Source organism: Delphinapterus leucas, chromosome 20 (assembly GCF_059928025.1).
Source record: "Delphinapterus leucas isolate spDelLeu-1000000601 "Yukka" chromosome 20, BTC_Dleu_Yukka2, whole genome shotgun sequence".
Taxonomy (NCBI): Eukaryota; Metazoa; Chordata; class Mammalia; order Artiodactyla; family Monodontidae; genus Delphinapterus; species Delphinapterus leucas.
Window position 1 is genome coordinate 52683725 of NC_143148.1, and position 18738 is coordinate 52702462.

The following is an 18738-nucleotide window of genomic DNA, read 5'->3' on the forward strand; positions in this document are numbered from 1 at the left end:
CCCAGTGTAAAGTCAAAATCTACATTTAAATGGAGACATTGCAGGCAGTACAGTCCAGGGAAAGCTAGTAAACACAAACCCTGCTGCAATTTAACTGGAAATAAGCTCTGATAAGAAAGAAGGAAGGAAGGAAGGAAGGGAGGGAGGGAGGGAGGGAGGGAGGGAGGGAGGGAGGGAGGGAGGGAGGGAGGGAGGGAGGGAGGGAGAGAGAGAGAGAGAGAGAGAGAAAGAAAGAAAGAAAGAAAGGAAGGAAGGAGGAAGGAAGGAAGGAAGGAAGGAAGGAAGGAAGGAAGGAAGGAAGGAAGGAAGGAAGGAAGAAAGGAAGAAAGGAAGAAAGGAAGGAAGACAGGAAGACAGGAAGAAAGGAAGGAAGGAAGAAAGAAAGAAAGAGGAAGGAAGGAAGGAAAAGAAATGGCATGTGAAGTGGTCTGTGAACTTCTGTTGGGAAAAGTGGAAAACCAAGCGAAACAAAAACAAAAGGACAGTGATATGGAAAAATTCCAATGAACAGAATGTTTTCTACTATCCGGGTGTTTAACTGTAATAAAGCCATATTCTAGGTACAAATATGATGAGCTTATCTTTGAATTAAAACAACAACAGAAAGAAAACAAGGGCAGATATGAGGGTGGTTTTTTATACTCATATTTCTAAACCTCATAAAATATTAGTAGCTGAATCAGCTATAAAAATTAATAGCTCCAGATTCTATTGTGTTACTCTCTTCAATTTCATTTTATCACCATTCTTTTTTTTCCTTCCTCTCTTTCAGTCTTTGCCTTTCTATCTTCCTAAGGTGTTTGGGGTACCAGTGTTTATGAGCTTTATAAGTTTGATAAGATATGTAGGGTAGAATTTCTAACAAATAGGACAGAACAAAAGCCCGTCTGAATCCTTACATTCGATTTTCTGTGGTACAGTTAGATTGTGATAACAGATCAAGAAAACATTGTCAAAAAGGAAAGAAAAAACATTCTGGCCTTCATTACCGAGTTCGTTGCAAACTCACTTTTTCTTTCTTTCATCCTTTTTTTTTTTCTTTTTTAATAGCAAGACTGAAACTTCCAATTTCCTCAGGCCCCACCTGGCCTTTTAAAATGTTTTCAGGCCACTGTGAACACCAAACTCAATTCTGAATTTGCATTTACATAATATAATTTTTACCATTAATTAATCGATCGATTGCATTTAAATTCCTAAAAGTACCAATGAGTAACAACTACCCCCAGGTGCTGTAAAAAGTTAATTTCCAAACACAAAGGCCACTTTGACTTTCAAAAAGCCGAACTGAGTTTCCCATTTGAGTCAACACCCACACCCCACCCCCCTGGCCAAATTTTTCGGAGAGTTATTTCCTTCAAACAATGAAGGAAAACACCAGGGTTCTGAGGCCAGGAAGGTGAATTGAGTGACCTGTAGCGACCTGTCTCTGGAAGAGTCTACGTGTCCCACCTGGGTTCATCATGAATGCTACTGTGGCAGGGGATGCCTTTCTTGGATACAGAATGGCCATCCACGTACAGTCATAAAATGACTGGCCAGGTGACCCAGATGACCCAGCACCTGGATATTGGAATTAGGCTGGACACTCAAACAGTGAATCCAAGGCCAAATGTACGACAGGTGTTCAATAAATAAACAGAGCATCAGGATGAACCAGGCACGACAGTTTTTGGAATGAGAAGACCTGGGTTAGAGACCCTGTTCTACGATGAACATGCTGGTCGGCCCCGGGCAAGTAAGCCACCTAACTTCTTTCTAGACGATATTGCCTATCTTCCAGACATTGTTGCCACGAGGTAGTGACGGACGTGGAAGCGCTTTGTGAAGCCGGGGGTGGATGGAGCAGTGGTTGTTGCTGCTACAGATACAGGTGTGTTAGGGAAATGTTTTCTGTCCTCTATTTGCTGGGTTGGTTTGGATGTGAATGAATCAAGTAGACAAATGCTCCCGCATCAGTTCGTCCTGAATTTAGCCTTTTAGGCATCCAATTGATTGTTTCAACCTTAGCTGTAGATAAATAGTAAATAATAGCTCAGTTATGGACTCTCAGGAGATACAACCCGGTTATTTATAATAACCAAAGTAACCAAGCTATTAGAAAATGAATTAATTTAGGATCTGTAATAAGTGTCGGCTTGGGCCATGCCTGTTTCCTGCACTACTGTCATTCACATGTCTGTCTCCCTGACAAAACTGAACTCCTGGAAGACAGAGACCAGGACTCATCCATCCTGGGATAGCCTCCTTCGGTTCCCCCCACCCAAGCACCTAGCACTGGTCCTGGCTATAGTTGGTGCTCAATAAATGTTTGGTGAGTGAATGGACAAATGATGGGAGAAACATAAAACCAATGAGGTGGAATCTAATTCCACAGCCTGCAAATCAAAATCAGACTGCAAATGGAGGTCATTTTCACAGGGATATATCCCAGCGTCATGTGCAGTTAATCAGAACACAGCGATTTTTTTTCATAAGCATAAGACAGATTACATATTTTTTTCACATGGCCCTTAAATAGCATTCTCTTCAACTAATTTCAAAACCAAATGGGATGCTTGAAACACCAGGTCGAATGCTGATGTGGGTTGGCGTGTGCATAATTCACAAAGGCTGCATCTTCAGAGCCATGACACAGTCAGGCGTGGCCAAAGAGTTAGTGGAATTGATGGTGTCCTCGTGGCTGTAAAATTGTCCCAAATTTTCCAGCAAATTGCTCTAGCCAGGGTGCCTTGAACTGGACAGCCCCAAACACAATTCTTCTCCACATGGACCCAACTTGAGACTATTGCTTAGGTGGCAGAATGCACAGCAGAATGCGCATTAAAAGTTAGTCTATTTACCAGTTTCGCAACCCAATCAATTGACTCTGAGGGGAGTCTAATGTAGACCTGTGTATAACTCTGGCTTCCCTGTAATTCTTTGGTCCTGATTCAAATACAGGAATAATATTCTCCATGCAGTTGTAGTTTATTGAGTCAACACAGCCCCTAAGATTGTCCCATTTGGAGGGCTTTGGATATCCACAGTCCAGTGGATGTGTTCAGAGCACGCCTCTGGCCCCAGGCTGCCTGGGTGAAAATCTGAGCTCTACTACCTCCCAGCTGTGTGACCTCGGGCAAGTGACTTAGCCTCTCAGTGTCAGTATTGCTATCTATAAAATGGAGATGACATTATTAAAAGCACCTATCTCCAAGGATTGCTGTAAGGATTATATGAGCTGATGTGGAAGAAGTACATAGATAGAACATTCCCTAACACAGAGTGAACACTGCATAAGTGTTTGCTCTTAGAATCAGACTACATTGAAAGCCACATTTGTATAAAACTATTGAACCTATATCTGCTTTTGGAAAACAAACCATAAAAACACTCTTCCACTCAATTGCTCTTAAATCTAAAATTGAGACCTTAATGCTGTTGAATACCTGCTGCAAAGCTGCTTCCCCAAATGACAAAAGCTGCTATTTCCCAGGGGATATGTGAGGGCGTTTCACAGGACACGCAAAGCCACATGCAGGACATGTGTGTTTTTTCAAAGGCAGGAACGAACAAAATCTTACTGTGCATCTTGCAGCTAAAATTTTACTTGACAACTTGGAAAATGAATGACAAACAGCAACCACTTTTTATATATTAATATAAAATACATCCACAAAAGTGGATCTATTGTGGAATGACGTGAAAAATGCCATGAATTTTCAGATTACAGGAGCTCTTGAAGAAAGAGCTTTTCAGTCTGGATTTCTGCTTTGAGTTTTTCCATGCATGGACCCTACACCTCAGCCCAACAGATGTCTTGGGAGTGCGGCCCCGAGATGCCAGGAGAGGAACCTGGCAAAGACTGCCTGGGTCAATGCTTCTCAAACTCAATGTGAATAACAGTTTTAAAAAAATTTTATATTTATTTCAGACTAATAATTATATAAACTACAACAAAAATGAATTATCTAAAAAAGAAATGAAGGAACGAAACATATACATTACAAGCCCCATTTTAAAAACTATTAGGTCAAGCAGACAAAATTACTGTCAAATTGCTATAAAATTTCCTAAATGTGGACTTTCTAACACTACACTTACCTGGTTGTGAACTGGTAAGAACTGTCTGAATTCCAGGCCATACTTAAATAGCTGCCCCAAGGGATTTGAGCCTTGCTGAGTGAGCAATGGAGCTCTGTATGGCCACGGAGTTCAGCCTTCTCACTAATTAATTTCATCCTTGTGCAAAATACCGAATCATGTTAAAGCAGCAATGAGCTTCCCTGACTCCCCGTTGGTGGCTCAGGCAGGGTGGGACCTGGACCACCCCCTCAGCAGGATGTACTAGGGTTCTCAGCATCCCCAAGATCCTTGCCTCAGTTTCATCAATTACTGGACCTGAGAGATACAACTTGCTAACAGCTCTCTTTGAAGGTCAGAAGCCATCCGGAAATGAACAAGTACCAGGTGGTTAATTTTATGATTTGGGGAGTTCATTCCAGTACAGTGGATCTCGACCTTTCTGAGAATTCATTAGAAGCTGAAGCCTTTCCCACTAAAAAGAAACCCAGAGGCCCAGGCCCACACTCCTGTATGTAAGTAAAGGGGTTCAGTGATGGTCTGAGACCCACCCAGATGTCCCAGTGTACAAACCCCAACTTTAGGGTTAGTGTAGACTATTTAACTAAAATGGACAATGATAAACAGTCCTGCCAGGAGGTATTTCCACCTTCTCTGGATGCTTTTATCGCCATATTCACTGCTACACTTTCTCACTTCTCACCCCCTCTGGCCAGCCTGACTCTATTCCTGTCCTTGCAGCTCCACAGTGCGAGGGTCTCGGTCTCGCAGGCCTGGAAGGGGCATGATGTGATTAGCCCTGTCTGCTTTCTCATTGATTCTGGAAGCAAACCAGGCCTGCTCAGGACAACTTCTCCATGGTGGTGTAGCCCCTGAGACTGGCAGACAGGTGGGTCCCAGCCTTCCCTCATGAGGTAGCGTCTTCCCCAGCTGACAACTCCGCCCAAGCTCAGAAGTTGTTTAATGATGGGCTTCAGGTGGGGGTTAGGTAAGAGATGGTATTACTAAGAGGAGGGCTCAGAGCTACAATTTCCAAATGCTTGGGAGGTACTTTGAAAGCCAAGAACCATTTCAGAAACAGTGATTTTTAAACCTTACCCACCTAGCCAGGATGTTTCAACTCAGGAGGCTGAGCTAAACACAGTCAAGTAGTTAGAACATCGACTTGGGCTGAGAGGTAGTATCCTAGACATTGATAGCTGCCTACCTAATATCTGATGCCCCATTTGTCTGTCCTAACTGTACCCCGATTTTGCTCAGATACAACACAATATGATAAAAACTTGTACTTGTCAGGCACCAAGACTGTCAAAGAGCCTGGCATTTATTGATCTGTTCAGTCCTCACAACCACCCAATGAAGTGGGCATATTATTATCTCTATCACACAGATCAGGAAACTGAGGCACAGAGAAATCAATAATATGCCCAAAGACATACAGCTAGTAAGTGGCACAGGCACGATTTGAATCCCAGCATTCTGACTCTGGAGTCCAAGCATGCTGTATTACCTTCATCCCATTCCCAGCTCTAGTGGTGGGTCTTGTCTAGTTTAAGCCAATCAGAGCATGGCATTTTCATGTTGATTGCTATTGGTCTGGTCGGACACGTGACCTGAGATGGACCAATCAGATGGAAGGAAGGACTGTAGCCTGCAACTGGGAACAAGGAAGTATGGTGCTCCCTACTGTTACATCCCTCAGGTAACTCATGCCAACGCTGGTGATAGCAGAGCAGAAAAATGATCCAAGGCCTTTTTGACATCACTGACCACCGAATCAACTAGTTCCGGAATCTGCCCTACTTCTGGACAATATGTGATATACAAAATAATGCATTTTCCTATTGCTTAATTCTAAAAACATTCAAAATGATATAGATGAGTTTTAGAAATCCATCAGAGTGGGCCTTGACTGAAGGCCAGGATGAAAACTTCTGGGAGTTACAGAATACCAGATTAGGTTGAGGATGCCCTATTAGAGACTAACTCCCAAGTCTTTAGGGAGAGGTTATCTGTATGGCAGTTCTCAAGCTCATGGTTGCTCCTTTCACTTATCATTACCTGGTATGTGTCTATGCATACGTATATGTATGTATGTGTGTGTGTGTGTGTGTGTGTGTGTGTTTAGATATGCACATGTGCATACATCTGATCACGCTCCTTAAAAGGCATGGTGGCAAAGATGGGAGTTGGGGAAATTACCTCTTGGATTCATTGGGCTTCTATTAGCAGTTCTAGTGAAGGTTGAATAACTTATCAAGAATCCTACAACTAGTAAATGTCAGAGCCATTTACACATGCAGGTATGTGTTTTCAAAGACCACAATTAGCCACTATACTTCCTTCTTAGATCAAGTTCCCCTGAAGCAGAGCCTGAGACAGGGTTAAGGCACATGATTTGTTGAAGGAGGGAGGGAACGAGGGAACAAGACAGGGCAAGAGAAAAAGCTAAGCAAGGATGTGGCTGCAGCTGGAGTCTAGTTCTAGCTTAATCCCAGTAGAAGCTCTGGAATAAGAATTGCACCAAAGAATTGGTCCAGCTGGGGGTGGACCCTTACCCAGAGGTACCCCTGTGTCAATCAGTAGGTCAATGGGCTGCCCCCTGGGCAGGGAGGAGTGCAGGGAAGATGGTGCAACCTTGGCAAGGGGGCTCCAGTTGGCTGAGAAGGGAACAGCTTTCAGCCCTTAGCAGTCAGCATAGCAGCTGGGGGACAGATGCAATGGCCTGGTAAGAGGATCTGGAAGGAGAACCGTCAAAATCTATAGGGAACTATATTCTATATCCTGTGATAAACCATAATGGAAAATAATATGGCAAAGAACGTATTTATATGTATGACTAAGTCACTTTGCTGTACAGCAGTAATTAATACAACATTGTAAATCAACTATACTTCAATAAAAAATAAATAAAAATTAAAAAAATCTACTATGGCTTCTATCCGTACATGCTAGTCTCTCGGTCTGGAAGGCCCTTTCCCAACTTTTCCACGCACACGCAAAGGCACACACATCTCCTCCATGACTCTTTATCTCCTCCTGTCCCTCAAGGAAATGGCCTGTATCTTATTTCTCTCAAATCAACATCCCAGAACTGCACACAACCGCCATGTCCCTCCAGCACTCAGCAGATGCCTGGCACAGAGTAGAGGCTTCAATAAATGTTTGTGGGATGCATGAATGGAGAAATGAATGGATTTCATGAACCCACATGCTGCTAATTTGGAATTTGTGATACTTTGGAGACAGAATATTTATTGAGTAAAAGTTTGGAAAAAATACTCTAACTCGGGCTTTTACTGCTTATGTAGTTGATTACTGAGGAATGCAAGTTTCTAGACCTCCTTCCCCACCCCATTACTTTCCACGTTTTATAATATGCAGAATAATTATAACTTGAGAAACTGCGTTTCTTTTAAAGAAACAGCCAACCTCTGCTCTAATTAGACCTCTTGGTTAATTTGGAAGAATTTTCTTCACTCCTGGACCTCCCTCCCATCCCCTACTCCTTAAATCCAAACTAAGTTTCACAACACTTGGTGAATGAGAATTTCACTTTTAGTTCAGCTTCTATAGAATACCTGAGGATGGGGACTTCCCTGGTGGCGCAGTGGTTAAGAATCCGCCTGCTTATGCTGGGGACACGGGTTCAATCCCTGGTCCGGGAAGATCCCACATGCCACGGAGCAACTAAGCCCGTGCGCCACAACTACTGAGCCTGCATGCCATAACTACTGAAGCCCACCTACCTACAGCCCATGCACCGCAAAGAAGAGTAGCCCCCACTCACCACAGCTAGAGAAAGCCTGCGTGCACCAACGAAGAACCAACACAGCCAAAAAAAAAAAAAAAGGATCATTAAAAAAAAAAATACCTGAGGATGAATGGTAGGACACAGATGATTTCAAAGCAAGTTGGTTCCCTCAGCAAAATGCAAGAACAAAAAATGATGCTAAAACTTGGTTATTGATTTAGCTTGTCTTCCATTTGATATCCAGACATTTAGGAAAGGGAGAGATGATGCAGCCGTTCTGATGCTGCTTAAGTTTGAGAACCACTGGCCCGGTTGTTAGGGGTCGGGCAGACCTTGTCTGTATCCTCACCTGCAACTCGGCAGCCTATGAATCATCTCCCTAGCACTCACTCTCTCTGTTTGTAAAGTGTGGATACACTGGTGTTGCTGTGTGAGTTCATGAGTCTAATATATGTCCAGCTCTCAATACAGCTCTGGGTACAGACTGCCTTCTCCGTCATTCTTACATTACGGGCGGAAGAAAGAAAAACATGGAGACCAGAGTAAGTCCTAACATTTTCTCTGTGCTTGGCTCGGGAGGCCAGAATAAGGGAGTGAAAGGGGCAGTTCGGGATAACAGGGAAAGGTGAGGGCCTACGATCCAGGATACAGGGAGAAGGGAGAGATTCCTGGGAAGTTCTGAGGACCCAAGAAGTGTGTACTGAGCTAATGCTGGGTCCTTCACAGCGCTGGGGGCTTGAGATCAGAGGTGAACAAGATGGACATAGGTCCCCAGCTCTCCTCGGCGGGACTTTAGCAGGTGGGGTGGCAATTGTGTTTGCTAAAGCCAGCATCCCATACAGGATTACCATGGCAGGGGGCACCCAAGCCATTTCTTTGAAGAGAATAGATCTATAGGTTCCAATGAACAAACATCGAACAGAAGATTTCTGTGGGTGGAAGGGCGGGGCCGTGGGGTGGTCAGGCGCCCCTCACCTTAGCTTGCTGGGGGGTCAGAGTGACTTGTTAGGATAATGTTTCTCCTCCTTTCCTAGTAGTACCATGTGTGCTCCTCAACCTGAGTCCCCAGTTCTTCATACCCAGCCTTTCCCCAAGCGCCTGACTCAGAGAATTCATTCCAAAATATGGAGGATATGTTGAAATTCGGGACATCAGAGAAGGAACAATGAACAAAGAATAATGGTGATGATGACAATCGTAGTGGCTTCCGCCTGTCAAATGCCACTTCCTGTGTGCCGGGCTGTGCTTTTACATGCTGCATATTATTTCATTCTCATCACAACTCCAGGAGGTAAGCGGTATTGGTTTTTGTGTTTTTTTCCCCCATTTTACAGTTAAGAAAACAGAGACTTCAAGAGATTAAACAGCCTGCCCACAGAGCTGGTGAGTGACCCTTCCACACAAGCCCAAATTTACACCCGGGGAAACTGAGTCCAGGAAACCCAGGGCAGGGGTTTTTCTCAAGGCTTCACAGCTGCCAAGGACCAGCGTGAGGACTGAAGCCCTTAACATATGTACTTTCGTTTACAGCAAACCACAATGCAATAACAGTTTTGTGGCAGATGGTTAAAGCCCCTTCAAAAAAAAAAAAAAAGAAAGATAGAAAGAAAAGAAAAAGAAAAAGCTACTGGTAACATCGACTGAAAAGTCCTGGAATTTAAAATTTGTTTTAGACGATTTGCACAATCACCACAGCCGGGTTTATATAGAAAACGTATGGCACATGCTTTGATTGCCACAACTAATAAATCCACACAGCCCTCCCTCTTCCTCTGCAACAAAAATCCTTTTCTTCCTTGGCTGTTTAATATGCAAGGCAGATTGGAACATTAGCAGTGCAAAAGGGTAAATAATCTGGTAATTGATCTGGGATTTGTGGATTTTTACCTCAAATTTCTGTTTATGGTGGAAGGTCGTAAGCTATACAAACCTCTATTGATCAGAGTCCTTTGTTTAAACAGAACCTACTGTATTTATTTGTGCTGCTCCTCCAAAATCAAACAAAAGGGCACCGATGGCGCTAAACCTCGGCATGGCACCACGGCCATGTGGCCCGTTCACTTGGCGTACAGCTGTTTTCAATCTGCACAGTTTGTCTTTCATATCCATGTGAGATGGAGCAGCCTTCACTTAGCCTGGGAGACAGGCCAACCAGAGAAGATACATGCTTAACCCTTCCCAGACAATTTCCCGCTCTCTTCCTACACTGAGAAGCGATTCTTAAGAAGCAGGAAGTTTCCCTAGAGATGCAAGCAGGGCACAGGGTGTCCTGCCTGCAATCACCAATGCATCTGGAGAAAAAGGACCCCTTTCCCTCTGCTCCCATTGCCGCCCCCTCGCCTCGACTCTCCTACCCTTGCCAGCTCTTCACAGCTGCCTGCCCCTTGAGAGAGACTTGAGACGGAGCACGGCGTTCTCTGCCGGCTCTGGATGCTTCGGACTATCCTGCCTGGGGGCCGTCACACGAGTTACTAAGGGCAGGGTGGCCGGAGCCTGGCCTGGCAGAATGCAGGCAGGTGGCTATTAAGAGGGTCCCTTTCCTACAGTGGACTTAACTCTCTCCCACTTCTGTTTCCTTAAGGCCAAACTTAGCCCGAGTTTTCTTTTTTTTTTTTTTTTTTGCGGTACGCAGGCCTCTCACTGTTGTGGCCTCTCCCGTTGCGGAGCACAGGCTCCGGACGCGCAGGCTCAGCAGCCATGGCTCACGGGCCCAGCCGCTCCGCAGCATGTGGGATCTTCCCGGACCGGGGCACGAACCCGTGTCCCCTACATCGGCAGGCGGACTCTCAACCACTGCGCCACCAGGGAAGCCCCAGCCCGAGTTTTCTTAACCTTGGCACCATTGACATTTGGGGTGGAAAAATTCTTTGTTGGGGGAGGGGGCTGTCATATGCTTTGTGGAATGTTTAGCAGCACCCCTGCCCCAGGCTCTCCCCACCAGATGCCACTAGCAGCCTCCATCCCCAGTAATGACAACCAAAAATGTCCCCAGGTATTGCTTAGTGTCCTGGGCTGGAGGGTACAGGCTCCCCTGGTTGCAAAGTCCTGCCCTGGAGAGATTGTGTGCTAGGTTGTCAATGGCAGGGGCTCTGGAATAGGCAGTAGTTCTTAAACTCTTCTTGATCAACCATCTTCTCCTCTCCGGTCCTGCTTTCCTCATTAGCGAGGTACCCACGAAAGGCCCTAACTTTCAGAGCTGTGCGGTGGACCCAGTGCCATGCGCTGTGGTCAACACCTCACCTTGGAGGGAAGGGTGCTTGAGGGAGGGGACCTGACAGCTGCCCAGAGAACGCGGAAGCCCAGGCAGCAGATGAGAAATCCACTCCAGTCAAACGCCGTTGGGTTTTGAACGTTCTTTGCCAAGAGTGACAACTCTTGATTTTTGGAGGGAGCCTGTGGCTTGGCAAACAGGATCAGAGTGGATTGGCTTTTTTCTTCCACCCCTGGCTTCCCTGAGATACAGACATTGGCCTCCCCCTTCAGGGCTGGAGCTGGAGGCAGGCGGCTCGCCAATGCTTGGTAATTAATTGCTCTGAGTAGGTGAGTGTGTTAAATAAATTGAAGCCCTTCATGAAATAGGGTTATTCTCAGCTTGGCTATTACAGTTTCTTGCCTGTTAAATCTTTGGAAAATAATGTATCAGAACCTGGCTATAACATGAGTGGTTTCATCGCCAGACTGACTCAAGTTCAAATCTCAGCACAGACTCTTCCTAATTGTAGAATATTCTTGGGCAAAGTTGCTGTACTTTTCAGTGCCTGCCCCCAACCCTCATCGGTCAATGGATGACGGTACTGACCTCAAAATCTTGCTCTGAAATAAACAGGGTGCCGGACGTGAGGCTATCAGTGTGTGTGCGGTATATCCTCGACATAACCCCAAAACAGCTGCCAGTATTACTGTTATTATTTTACTATTATTATCAGTAAGGTTCTTTCCTGGGTGTCTACCTCTTACACAAATTCAAAACAGCATTAAGTCCCTGGGGGAGGGGAGATAAATCATCATGCACACACTACTATATATAAGATAGGTAACCAACAAGGACCTACTGTATGGCACAGGGAACTCTGCTCAGTATTCTGTAATATCCTCTATGAGAAAAGAATCTAAAAAAGAATGAATATATGTATACGTATAACTGAATCACTTTGCTGTACACCTGAAACTAACACAACATTGTAAATCAACTATACTCCAATAAAATTTTTTAAAAAAACGTTAAGTCTATAACTCAAACATAAGTGTTTGGAGATGCTGAATGACAGGTCTTTGTGATATCCAGATAATTTTCTTCTCACTTTTCATTAGGATATTTTGTGTTACAGTTTCAGTTGTAATATTTAGGGAGGGGGGAGGAAAAAAAACTACTTCTCCGTCTTTGTCTGACTTCCCAAGCTGAGAAGGTGTTCCTAAATATGGCAAGGGCCATCTGTGTGAAACAGAGAGTAGGGTAGCAAACTGAGGCCAGGAACTTGATAGGCAGAACAAGCAAGCCCACATCCTGGGTGCAGCACGTCTCAGAGACCTTGATATAAGCACAGCGCTTTGCACCTTACAATGCAATCTCATCTATATTTTATTCATGTGTCCCCACCATTGGGAGGCCCGGAGACCTCTACCAAGGCACGCTTTTAGCGTGAAAGTGAGCCCTGGGGTTTTGACTCTGAGTTTGGTTCCCTCTCTAGCCTGTGTATCTGCCACCGTGAAAGTGGGCAAGCCTTACATCCCGGGAAGGGCATCCCTTGTCTATGGGGCCTTAAAACTATCCTAGAGGGTGTGAGAACAGGGCATAGTCAGCAACCGAGAGGATCTTATGGAGAAACGAGAAATAAAACCAGGAACCACAGACATTTATTCTCCCAGCTTTTGCTTCCAGCCTTTTTCTCCACTCTCCTCTTTTCCTGAGTTCCTTCTGGGGCCCCATTCCCTCCACCCACACACCACATTCCTTGTATTTTTCTTGAACTTCATGTTTATCTACTGTCACTGAATGAAACTGTTTGCCTTTGGGCTATTTGTGCTAGGAAGCTGTCTCCCGAAATACGCATTTGGGGGACATACAAAATTATCTATGTACGTCATCTATATGTCAGTCATGACACTGAATGTAAAATACCTGTAAAACAATGTCTTAAGAACTATAAAATAATATCAATGAATCTTCCTTCCCAAGGCCCCTCTATTTTCTTTATCAAGTATGCCTATCCTAAGTTTTCTTTATCATTCTCTGGCTTTCCTTTAAAGTTATACTTACGTAGGTAACCCTCAACCGTGTGTGGGTATGTGGGCAAGGGGTTGTTTTTCAGCTTTGTAAAAATGCCACTATGTTCTATATCATCTTTCTTGGTTTTTCCTCTCAGCATTATGTTTCTGTGATTCATCCGGGTTGTTGCATGTACCTATATGTAGTTCATTTATCTTCCCTACTGTCTAGTGTTCTATTCCATTTATCTATTCGCCTGTTGAAGGATAATGGGGTAATTTTCAGTTGTCTGGTTTTGGTGCAGGTGTTTTGCTTTTAGAAATACGATTACATGACATTCTTATATGTGTTTTCTGATGCATACGAATAAGAGTTTTTGAATTGAAAAGGGGCTAAGAGTCGGTAGATGTGATCCCGCTATAAGCCTTCTGATTATTAAACGATTCTCATTATTCTGCTCCAAAAAGCCACCTTGTTTTCCTGGCAGAATTTATTTTCCAAAGGTGAGTTTTCACTTCATGACTTCCTGAAAAATGACTGTTCAGCCAAGGTTCATCTCTCTCTCATTCTGACACAGTGGGATAGTTTGAGAAGAAGAAAGCCCTTGGTTTGAGACGTGGTTCTTCCATTTACTCATAATGACCTTGGATAAATCTTGTTTACCTCACAGCTTGCATTGAAAATCCAGGAAGTGTCATTACAAGAGAAATTTTCAGGATTGGGGCATCCAAAGACACGGAACTAGAAGCATATGCTACAGTCATTAGTATGCGACGAAAGGGCAAGAACATAGGCAGATCGAAAGGAATCTCTAAGTCTAAACAAAGTATCCACTAAGCATCTTACAATGACCCAGGCTGCTGTCATTTCTTCATCTCAGATTGTCCTGGACTCAAATACACAGTCAGGGGAGTCAATGGAAAGGGAGGAAGAGAAGAAACTCTCACTGAGGGGATCTTATGAACTCCTCCAAGAGAAGGTAAAAAAGTTCATCTTCTTCATAATTTTTCCTTTTTTTTAGAGATGGGAGAAAGTTTCTCACCGCTCTCTTCCCAAATCTCAATCTACCTCTCCCAGCATACACACACACACACACACACACACACACACACACACCGTGTTCTATTTTATATATATATAGATATAGATAGATAGATATAATTTTCTATATATTATGATGCTTTGATATCTTAATAAAAACCCTTCTGCCTGGGAAGAGACTGTCCCTCCCTGGACCAGACAATTCTTAGAGGTAGGAAAGTTTCCAGTACGTCTTTGATATGCAAACTAACCAATCCTCCATCTGGTCCATATACCCCCGGAGACAATATCCCTCTGCCTTAACCAGCCCAGGACCAGGTACCAGGCAACTAGGGACCATCCCCACAGCCCAAAGTTCACTGAATTGTTCAACTAGCCAGTCCTAGGCTGTTCACTCTGCACTTTCCTGCCTTGCCCTCAGAAACCCCAATAAAGGCCTCAGTCTCAGATTTCACCCCGCTCCTGTCTTCTGTCTCCTGTCCACCCTGGTGTCTTTCCCATGTGCCCTGAGCCACTCGCCTCCTGTCTCCAGCACCTGTGGATAGAATAACCTTTGTTTTTCTGAGACTCTCTGTGTCTCCTCTTGTGGTTGCACCTATCTTGGAAAAGAATGCAAGACTGTTGTGATTTAGAATTTATCATGACTCTTGCCCAGGTGTTGCCAATAAGCAGACTGGGGTTGGTGTGCTAGAGGAGTATCTTGAATCTTAACCCCCCCCCTTTGCCTTTATTTACACCTGTTTTATTTATTTATTATTATTTTTTGCGGTATGCGGGCCTCTCACTGTTGTGGCCTGGCCTCTCCCGTTGTGGAGCACAGGCTCCAGACGCGCAGGCTCAGCGGCCATGGCTCACGGGCCCAGCCACTCCGCGGCATGTGGGATCTTCCCGGACAGGGGCACAAACCCGTGTCCCCTGCATCGGCAGGCGGACTCTCAACCACTGTGCCACCAGGGAAGCCCCTACACCTGTTTTAAAATGCCATGGAAAGTGACCACTCTCCTCCATCCAGAAAGAAACGTGAGCCATTCCCAAAGGCAAGAGGAGACAGACTCATATGCCTGTGGCAGTTCTTTGTTTCATGGCCCGCTATGCTTCCTGGGAGGCTCCCCAAGAATGGAGGGCCTTGGCTAGTTTACGTCTTGGGTCTCCACGTTTCACATCTCCCTCTGACCCCAAGCCTCAGCACCTTCACCTGTCAAAGGGATCTTATAGTAGATAACTATTAAAAATCATGACAATCATTATGACTAATTACAACTTTTATAGCTGCTTTGGAGATCCGAGATGAAAGATGCTTCATGAAGGCACATACGGTGACAGGTGAGCCGTGCAGTTAATTAAACCATCTCGTGCATAATCACACACAGAGTGTTCAGTTGCCAGTAAGCTGGGTTGTGGCAGCTCCCAGGCCCCTCCCAGATGCTGAGGTTCAAGAACATCTTTCAAGGCTCTTCAGTCAACTCATCACACCTGAGGCTCCCGGAGCTTGCCCCTCCTCTGTAAAAGTACCAGTACACAGCTCACGGGCCTTTTGTCCACACAAAAGCATGGTGAGTTAACTAGCAGGGCTTGTGGTAAGTGTTCTAAAGGCCTTGCTTTGAATCCTGGCTCTTATTAGCTCTTAGTTCTGAGCAAATGGCTTCATCTCTCCAAGTCTCACGCGCCTCATCTATAAAATGGGATAATAATTGTACCTAACCTTTGTTGGAGGTATTGGTGATTAAATAAGATAGTGTGTGGTCAGTTTTCATTACATGAAACCTATCGTTGGTATATTGCAAGCAACTGGCACTTTCTTGGAACACGGTTAAGCAATCTGTCCATGGTTGTCTAAGGCAGCCTTTCCTTCAGGCTGGAGACAGTGACAATATTTATCTCTGTGAACAAAACAAGCTTCTTTTCTGTGCAGATGAAACTGGGTAGATGGATGTTCACCAAACTTGGAGGGTGTCTTTAGATCTGGCTTAAAATAAAAGCTAAGCGGTGGATAGGCTTCTACCTGGGCTGTACCTAGAAAAATAGGCAAGCACCTTCCAGAGTAGCTGAAACAGATAATAGCCTCTGGCCCACGTGGCTCACTGATCAGGAAAGCAGTTCAAGATATATGAAGACGGGGCCGGTGGGTTCGTGGGTGGAGGGAAAGAGAGAGAATATAAAAGTAAAGATAGATGTCTCCAGGGGAGGTATGGTCTTTGAAGACGCTGTTTCTTACTAGGGCAACTTGGTATGGCGGGGGAAGCAGCCATAGGATTTATTTATTTCATCATGATAACAGCTAGTTTAAAATAAACCCACGGGGAGGATTCCAAGTAGCCAGATTCCTTAGTTTGGTTCCTGGGTTACTTACGCTAAGAACTCAGGGAGAATAGTCTCCAGTGGCGTTGACCCAGTGACAATCCCACCCTCCCCCGTAGCAAGTGGAAGAAAATCAGGACGCACGGAAAAACAGCAGGAGGGAGTAGGTCAATGAGTAACGTCCCCACTCTTACCCGGGGAACATTCCCCGTGTTCTAGAGCATGGCGGATACCGGAAACTCCCATCTGGAAGCCCACCCAGCCGACAAAGCCTTTGCACTTTCACGTGCCCCTTGGTTCTTAGCAGGAAGTGCTAATGCTGATTTATTCCCCACTTGACCACCATAGCAACTGAAGCTCGAGGAGGCTGAGGGCCTTCCCTGAGTCACACAAAGCGGCCTGCAATGGGCCTAGTGGCCTCAGAGGATGTGTCATTTCAAGAGTTGGGCAGTTGGGTCTGATGGGAACAAAGGAACAGCATGGGGACCTGGGAATAGGGGTTTGGGGGCAGGTGAGTGAGGCAAGGAGCGGGCGGGGACTGAAGCCCTCTGTTCTTTGGCGAGAGGTAGGTGGATGAAATGACCTGTTGCCTCCCTTGATCTTACGAGCAGCTCAGCTCTCGGACCCCGGTGGTTCTGCCTTTTTAGTGGCAGCTAACCGTGCTGCAAGGTAGCAGGGAACGCTCTTGGGTGTGCGGTTTGGGGTGTGGGTCTCCAAGGCCAGGGCCCCAGCACCTGGGCTCCGGCGTGCACCTTGCAGACCCCGGAGTTGGGAGCGGCGGCGTCAGCGGGACCTCCGATCTTACCTGCTGTCGATGGGTGGCCAGGCTGGCGGCCCCAACAGGAAGCAGGCGGCTGGATCGTAGACAGCAGCCCTCTCTGTGGTCTCGCTTTGTATCAGCGCCGATGGGCTCTGCTGCTCATCGGTTTGTACACGCATTTCGTTTCTTCAGCAGCTGTCAAATCAAATTGATTTTCAGTCATTTTAACCTGCGTAGGACCAGCAACCCACTTCCCGCAGGTGAAAAGCTAGTTTATCAAAGGAGTCATTTATCCAGTTCTCTGCAATAGGGACAGGATTTTTGAGTGGCTTTTGGAAAACAACCCATTCCAAAGGGGGTTAGTAACAATAGTCGTAATTACCGTTTATGAAGCATCTACTACACGTCTTTACTTTAGATCCCTTTTATTCTTCTCCAGCCATCATTTCAGGGAGATAATAGCTCAGTTGATGGGTGCTTACTTCTCATGCCTTCTCTGATTAAATCCTAACTACCCAGTGCTGTGTGTATTATTATCCCAATTATTTAGCAAATGAAACTGAAGCTCAAACAATCTCATGTAACTTGTGCAGTCATGCAGGCAATGCAAGAGCTGGGATTCTGACTCAGGGCTGGGTGTCACCAACCCACACTTTTTCCACCTGAGCCTCTTGGACTAAGGTTTTCTCCCTTATCACCTACCGTGTTTGCCTTCGGATTCTGACTCACCTGGAGTAGCAGGCCCATCGGGCACTCATTTTGGAAACAGGGACATTGCAAGGGTATTGAGAGAGAGAAGATCAGAAGTAAAATGCCCCGGCGAAGTCGATGTCAGCTGTGGACAAGTTCAGCCCAGCAGCCTGTGGCCAGGGCCCTGGGCTGGATCTCAGGCAGGCTCAGCATCCACAATGGTGCAGAGGGAATCTGCCCGGAGAGAAACAGAAATGCAAATCCTGCTCCTTAGATGGTCATCAGCCTTAAATGAAACGACGCAGGTGAATGGCTACTGCAGACCCTAGGATAGATACACTCGGCCCTCGGTGAATGCCTGATCTAGCATCAAGTTAACCAAGAGACCAGTTTTCCCCTTTTTTTCCCTTTCTCGCCAAGGATAAAATCACCCAGCCGTTTGGCAGGATGGTCAAGCTCCAGCTCTCCCAAGCTGGTGACCTTCCTGGGATACGTGTGATGGGGGCAGGAGTTTGAAATAGCTACTGAAGTCAGGTCAGAGCTGCCTGTCAGGGGTGGCCAGATTTAGCCAATAAAAATACAAAAAGCCCAGTTAAATCTGAATTTCAGATAAACAACATGCACTTTTTTGACTTAAGTGTGTCCCGACGCCTTTCCTCTCCTCTGTGTTCTGGGCATGCATCCCCACGGTTAGCCGTTCTCGGCAGAGGGGAAGCCCTGCAAGGGGCTTGGACCCTGGACGTATCTGGCACTATCCCTTTTGGATACTTGGAACCGGCCAAGGAGACACAAGTGGCCCTGAGGGGACACAGTGCCGGCCCCTCCCTGCATGGGGACAGATGGGGGATTTGGGGGCTGCAAACGTTGGCACTGATGATGAAAACCTGGTGTTTCCTGGGGAAAGGCTTTATGCCATGGAAAGTGCTG

The 18738-nt window shown here is 45.6% G+C and overlaps 1 long non-coding RNA gene across 4 annotated transcripts in view; it reads right to left on the reverse strand.

Moving 5' to 3' along the window:
• LOC111179479 (uncharacterized) overlaps nucleotides 1-18738 on the reverse strand; it is a 283874-nt gene that overhangs the window by 218229 nt on the left and 46907 nt on the right. For 3 of the 4 annotated variants that reach the window (XR_016390887.1, XR_016390890.1, XR_016390889.1), the window contains exons 1-2: nucleotides 17504-17843; nucleotides 17167-17316 (exon numbers count right to left, since the gene is read on the reverse strand). This is a non-coding gene — a long non-coding RNA (uncharacterized LOC111179479). The other variant, XR_016390888.1, reaches the window with a different exon arrangement.